The 7628-nt window shown below is 41.1% G+C and overlaps 1 long non-coding RNA gene and 1 other non-coding gene across 2 annotated transcripts; both read right to left on the minus strand.

The window, feature by feature from the left end:
- Positions 1-404: 404 nt before the first annotated feature.
- On the minus strand, positions 405-500 carry LOC123073035 (small nucleolar RNA Z223). Its single transcript, XR_006435561.1, has one exon. It is a non-coding gene; the product is annotated as a small nucleolar RNA Z223 (small nucleolar RNA).
- A 316-nt stretch (positions 501-816) lies between these two features.
- On the minus strand, positions 817-1963 carry LOC123072885 (uncharacterized). Its single transcript, XR_006435463.1, has 3 exons — positions 1831-1963; positions 1094-1251; positions 817-893 (listed from the first exon to the last, which is right to left on the minus strand). It is a non-coding gene; the product is annotated as an uncharacterized lncRNA (long non-coding RNA).
- Between the last annotated feature and the right edge of the window lie 5665 nt (positions 1964-7628).

Consider the following 7628-nt stretch of genomic DNA (forward strand, 5'->3'; position numbering starts at 1 on the left):
CGACGTCGATGATGTCGACGCAGCTGGCGAGCTCATTCCTCCGGTGGTACACAGAACACCCCCTGAAATGGAGTGCGGGCCAGCCAACCTCGGTGTGCTTGCTTGCACGAACCGAATCCACCAAATACAACAACGGGGAGGTCCCTGTGTCTGCACTTGAGGCGCAAACAATCATGCTTATATTCATTAGATCAAAAAAGCAGGGTAATACTAAGTTCTCTGGTCTAAAAAGCAAACACGAGCAGGAATCTTGAAAGCGCAACAAGTCAAGAAGCACAAAGAAACCAGAACCAGATCAAAACATAAGGAAGAGACCAAGGTATAGTCTCAAATATGTTTAACAGCTAAATCAGTTATGAAATGGCTCAGATTTTCTATCAGGCTAACACAACTTCTCAAAAATGCAATGGCTCAGACTTTACACAATAGTTGTTTCAGTCATCAATTTTCAGAAGCAGAACTGGAATGTTTGCTTAAAGTGTTTATCATCACAATCATGGTCAAACCAGAACACACAAATCTAAAAAGAAGACCATTGAATTTCACAGCCATGCATCGTTCAACCCCATAACTACAGATTTATGGTCATCCTAATTTCGAATGATATATGTTAATATGTATGCACCTCCTAGTCCCAGGGTAACAATAAGATAGATCAAGATTTGCTGGGGGGTGAATCGGGGGGTACATGTGCTTGAGCGCTGGGGTGTGGTTGCTCTTTGTGTTGGTGAAGAGAAGAGGTCCTTCTCCTCCTCCGACGAACCCATCAACTCATATAGATCACCATCTTTTTTATTCTTCTGCTTCTTCCTCTTAGAGATGGATGGATCAACTGCAGGATTCCATCCATGGAGTGCTTATTTCAACAACTTGGCAGGGTTGATCTTCAATCACTGCATCAAACAGTTTTTTTGCCAACAGAACAGGGTCAAGTGGCTTCATACAGAGAAAGTATAGCACACGATAATGCATCCTACAGCAGCTCAATACACAACTTAACGATTCAAGCAGCAAATAGGGCAAATATGGAATGGTGATTTCATCTAAAAGATAGCTCCCTCTAAATTTTAGAACCATGTGCAAAGAAGCTCACCTGTGCAGTTGTAGCCGAGGCCAGGCATCACCACGTCCATGGTTGCGGCTAGGCAAGCAAAATCACAAAAAACCAACACCGGTCCCGTCCATCATCTTGGATGTGATGGGGCCCACACTCAGGTTGGCCTAGTGCTTGGCAAAGTTGTTCATCAACCACTATAGCAAACATACAGTTTTTTCAACAAACAAAGGGTCAGCAGCTGGCTGCAACAATGGTACAGAGGAGCAGAACAATGTAGTATCTATCCTACAGCAGCTCATGTACACACAACTTAACAGTAAGCAGCAAAAAGGACAAGATATAAAATGGTGGTTCAGCTTATTTACAAGTTAATAATTAAGAGAATGAAAGACCATCAATACATGACATAGCAGGTTCCAAGTGCACTGAGTGAGTGAGTGGACTATTAACCAAAAGTAAGAGATGTGCCGGCAGCTCTATGCATAACTGCACATTGTATTCACAAGTTAATATTTGATTGAATGGATGACCATCAGTACATAACATAGCAGGTTCAATGTGCACTCAATAAGTGAGTGAATTGTTAACCGAAATAATTAAAACCGACGAGGAACATTGGAGACTATGTCGATTAACAGTAGCAACTAGGCTAGAGCTAGAAACTAGTCCACTGTGAATAGGAGCACGGTGCGAGTGTCTAGAAACTATGCTAGAGCCAGAGCAGCAATAACTAAAAAAAACATCTTAGGTGGTAGGGCAGAGCAGAGAGCAACCTTGTGCGGTGAGTCGGCATCATCGTCACCTCGAGATTGAGGTACGACACGATGATGTCCTCGTCTAGCTCAAGAGCATGGGCGTGTGGTCCAGCATGTTCCTCGTTGATGTTGTCCATAAAGGGCACCTGCTGCTCTAAATCGAACAAACAAAATAATTAGGGATCTGGGAGAGACTAGAACTCCAAGCAACACTCTTTTCACTAGAACATAGATCCCGCATAAGCCAGCTAAGAATGTACCATCCAACAGCAAAAGAGCCTAGCCACAACATGACAGTCAACCACCCTAGCAACATCAGGAGCATGACTATAAACCACACTAAAGCCATATATCTAAATAATCTAGGAGATTGGCATCCACGAGAATAGTCTAGCATTAATCCTAACATGTACATCAATTTTTAACCAACCTGTTGTCAATTGCAATAGACAAATAGCATTGCCACTAGCAACAACAAACTAACTATGCTAAAGCTAACATGAGCATTGCCACTTAAGTAATCCATGGACCTAAGAACTGTTAAAAAAAGTACATCTTTGTGTGGTGTGGCAGGAAGAGCAGCCATCGCAACATCAGGAGCATGACTATAGACCCAGCCATAAATAGCTCAGATTAGCTGTTTAGAATGTATACCGCAATCAAAAATCTTAATTTGGTCCAAAAAAACCTTCGTCCAAGATTGTGTTGCAAAAGATTGCTCAAAGTCAACCGCTGAATTTTGGATTTAGGACAAGTCTTTATGTTGCCAGAAGTCAGCCACAAGACTTGGCCTCAATTTAAGTCAACAATATATACACAACTACTGCTAGCTGCGTGTAGTTCATACCCAAAAAGCTACGAAAGCTACAGGACACAGCAAAGGGTGGACAAAATGATATGTACACGACAATATTTAACAATTGTAATTTTTTTTCTATTTGATGCACCCTGCATCACATGTACTCCCTCCGTCCCAAAAGAAGTGGCATGGTTTTAGTTCAATACTAAAACCACGTCACTTATTTTGGGCCGGAGGGAGTATAAGTGTCGTGGTATTAGTACAAATTTGAACTAAAACCACATCACTTATTTTGGGACGAGGGAGTACATTTTAGCAAATACCCATACAATGGTAGAATGTGCATTTGATTCCAGCGAAATTACTAACTGCTCTAGATTACAAATAAAGTAATTCTTAGATGACCAAGGAAAAAAACTCATCACCCCAGGTTCTTTTATTCCACTTTCAATCCCTTTTAGATAATACTTGAATGTGATCTTTTATGATTCTGAATCTTCACATGCAAGGGTATATCTAATTCATCAGAAAGAGCAAAATGCAAGTCATCCTACCACTTGCGTTCGTGTTGAGATTGAAGAAGAGTATATCCAGTTATAAATAATGTATGCAACAAAATGTTTCGGGACAGGAAATTATATCAGTGACAACCATTTTCTGGATTCTAAGCATTTCATAGCCATGAATTCATTCCATTTGTAAGCCTCATAACAGAAAAAAAATCATATCTCTCGTGGAGGCAGAAAGGAATCCTCTATATAATCATGGACAGCACAACATGGTAGCAATGAAATCTTGCGAAGCACAAGTACTGTGACATATTCAACAAGACAAATAACCACAGTAATAAGATTGTGGTGGCTGGAAGACCACCACCAGAGTCAGCAACCAATAGCCGGACCGAGAGAGAGAGACCATGGACTCGCCTTACTGAGGAAGAGGCAGCCGCTGTTGCGGAAGTCGAGGTTTTAGAGGTTACATAACCTCGAAGGATCGGCTATACAAAAATATGTTGCTTACATAACCTGAAAGAAGGGGAAAGGGTTAAACAAAACAAGGCTATAGACAAAATTTTATCACAAAACTCTGACTGAGCTAGAACAATGGCACATGTACTATGCACATGCACATATACAGATTTACAACTAATAATATCAACACATTGATCTTAAACAGAACAGGGGCATCATGCATACTCTGAGCTTTGAAATGAGTCAGAGACGCCCTACTAGGAACAATGAGTTAGGCAATATGACACAGTCCAGCCGACAGCAAAGAGTTGGTGCAAACTATCTACTCTGAACAGAAAAAATAAAATAGAATAGAATACCATAGATGACTGTCTAGAAAGAAACTTATTTTGCCTATAAACAAGTCATGGGTGTATATGTATGCCATTGTTGCAAAACTAAAGTGCATTTGACGTGTATATCAAATTCATTTGTACCATAGGAGGTGCTTCGTGTTGGCTTGGTTACATGTTTGAACATGCAAAGCAACTCAATGATCAGTAGACGGGACTGTTTTTATCTTGCAATAAACAAAATCCAAGTTGGAAAAATGAAATATGCTTACGAAACTTATATGTTTTCTGCTCTACTTTCAACCGATATTTTGCAACCCAAGTCATTGACCATTTTTCTGACTAAACATCACCGACAAACAAAAGAGACCCTACCACTTCTGTTCGGGTTGAGATTGAAGAAGAGTATATCCAGTTATAAATAATGTATGCAACAAAATGTTTTGGGACAAAATTATCTCATTGGCAACCATTTTCTGGATTCTAAGCATTTCGCAACCATGAAGTCATCCCATTCGTATATCTCCTAACAGAAAAAAATAAAGAATCGTATGTTTCGTGGAGGCAAAAAGGAATCCTCTATATGATCACGCATAGGCAGCAGAACATACTAGACAAGGAATCTAGCAAAGAACAAATACTATGACAACAAGACAGATGATCACAGCAACAATATTCCAACGAAATGAATGTGGGCTGCTATTAAGTCTTTGCAGGTGCACCACAATGAACTGCTATGTAGTATTGAGGTAAAAAATCCACCAAAACCTCGAAATCGAGAAGCAAAAATGTTGCATCACAGATCATAAAACCCTTGGAAGTCACCATGGCACGATGGCCAACACAAAACAAAGTTAACCACGACTGATGGCCATGGACATGCAGACAGCATGAAAGAGAGAGAGAGCAGAAGAGGGAACCATTTAATTACCAGCTATGCGGTCCTGGAAGAAGAATGAGGGCCACCGGATGGGCAAGTCAGGAGGAGTTGGAGAGGAAGAAGAATCCACAGTGCACACCATAAAGTGGCTCTGTGGCTCTGTCATGCACCTGCGTGCGTATCCCGCTGCTGCCTTACGTCTCCGTCATGACACGGTGCATCCCCACGATTGGCATGACCGTACAGGGCTTGCCGGCTCCCAAAACTCCTCTCATAAGCATGGTTTTCGAGTCGCGGCTCATGCGAGTCGCTTGGGGCAGCAACTCGGAAGAAGTCGAGCCTGCGTTGTGACTAGTCGCGACTCAGAGTCGCGAGTCGACACTAACCCGAGTCGAACATATTTTTGCGACTCATAGACTAGTCGTCGACTAGTCGCGACTAGTCGAGCGACTCGAAATCCATGCTCATAAGTTTGTAACTGGGCTCTGTTTTTTTAGTTTCCTGCACTAATGTTGAAATATGTAAATATCTGTCCGAAATCAAAAGGAGGTCATTTGACTGCCCTTTTTGGTAGCTCTAATTGACATAGATTTCATGTATGAACTTTCCAATTATGAGGTCGCTTTCATGATGAAATCCACCATAAACTAGAGTTGTTATGCCAGCAGTTTCATACTTTGGTTTTAACATGGGTAAAGTCGCGATGGCAATAGCCCTGCTAGTAATAATGAAATTTCCCCCTAAAAACGAATACCATATAATTTTATCTCTGTTTTTGGTACGTTTTTGCTCAGGTTGTCCGCAAAACAAATAACCTGTTATCCATGACAACATTACCAACGCTCAAGATCATATGAAAAAAACACCACGTCAAGCAAAAAGATTCACCACAGCAACCATCTACTCCTCATACTGTCAAACAAACACACACAAACAGTTATCCCTAACCACTTCTAATCTAATCCTTCTAACCAAACAACAACATAGTTATCCAACCAAACCAAACAACAAAAATAGGCTATCCCTAACGACGTGGTTGGGAATATCCTAGAGCAAACCAACCTCGCCCTCCAACCAAGTGCCACCTAAGTATAAATTGCACAACACCTACACAACACATGCCTCTTGGTTAAAGAATATGCCTCGAGTGCCTTGGAGTACACAGTAGCATGATTTAACTCCAAAACTAAGCAAGCAAATCATGCATAAATGAAGGGGTGCCTTGGCGCAGCGGTAAAGTTGTTGCCTTGTGACCATGAGGTCACAGGTTCGAGTCCTGGAAACAGCCTCTTGCAGAAATGCAGGGAAAGAATGCGTACAATAGACCCAAAGTGGTCGGACTCTGTCCCGGACCCTGCGCAAGAGGGAGCTACGTGCAGCGGGCTGCCCTTTTAAGCAAATCATGCATAACCACTAGACCAAGGACATGGTCTTAAGTTAGAAATAACCAGGAACCCTATAACCAAACCTAAGCTAACGTGTCCAAAAAAGGGCACTTCTTCATAATCACAGTTTAAACTCAATAAATACAAAATGGTTCCCTATACTAATAATAAGGCAGATATATGCAGTGACAGATAACGCGTAGCGGCGAGGCTCCCGGGCAGCTATAGCGCAGCTATCGCGGCTATTTCACGGGCTATTTTAATCTATGCTAAAATCTCAGGATTCCATCATGAAAGGCATAGTACATCATTGCTTTTTTAATCCTTGCCTCGGCGAATGCAAACAGGACATGAGCTATCTTACAATAAAAAAATGGCAGAGGGGCAAATACATGGCGAAGAACCAAGTAACAAATGGTCGTGCAGCGATCACCGCATTACAATTTTCTTATGAGATTCTGGTGCTTACAACAATAAGACATCAACAAATATATGAAAAGCACTGGCACATCAATATAAAATTGTGCAATATAACAGACAGCTGTAGGCATCCAATTAATGAACTACAGCCACCATATACAATAAACAACAAGTGGTAGGAGTTTTCCAGTTTTGAGGTTGCATTCATGATAAAATCCACCATAAACCATAGTTTTATAGCAGCAGTTTTGTACTTTGGTTTTAACATGAGTACGTCATGCAAAAACCACAACCTGGGTTTGCACAGAATCACCTCTAAAACCAAATGACCACAAGTAACACCTTCGGCTGGATCGACAGCATGATAGAGAGGGGACAGAGGACTTACCCATCAGAATAGTAGCCAGTGCCAAAATCACACGCCTTTTTGAGGATATACCAGTTTTCAAAAGGTGAACTCCAAGTAAGTTCAAGTGGTGAACTCAACCGTTTGGAGACACCGCGGTCCACCTGCCATGCAGTTAGTGAATATTCGGTGAACAATATTATCTAAGAAAGGGAACTTTTTCATAATGACAGTTTAAACTTAGTAAATACAAAATGATTTCTTACACTGATAATAAGACAGACATGTGCTGGGCAATGGTTGGGAAATTGAAATAATTCTACTACATCGAGTTAGGCCGCTAAAATCTCAGGATCCCATCATGAATAACATAGTACATTATTGTTTTATTAATCCTAGGCGAATGCGAACACAGGACAAGTGCTCTCTTACAACAAAAAAATGGCAGAGGGGCAAATACATGGCAAAGAACTGAGTAACAAACGGTCATGAAGCCATCACCGCATTACATATGTCTTATTAGATTCTGGTGCTTACAACAATAAGCCATCAAAAAAATATGAAAATCACTGGCACAAACATATAAAATTGTATGATTTAACTGACTAGCTGCAGGCATCCATTGATGAACTACAGCTGTCATGTACAATAAATAACAAGTGGTAGGGTAGAATATTTCTACC

The sequence above is a fragment of the Triticum aestivum genome, chromosome 3B (assembly GCF_018294505.1).
Source record: "Triticum aestivum cultivar Chinese Spring chromosome 3B, IWGSC CS RefSeq v2.1, whole genome shotgun sequence".
Lineage (NCBI taxonomy): Eukaryota > Viridiplantae > Streptophyta > Magnoliopsida > Poales > Poaceae > Triticum > Triticum aestivum.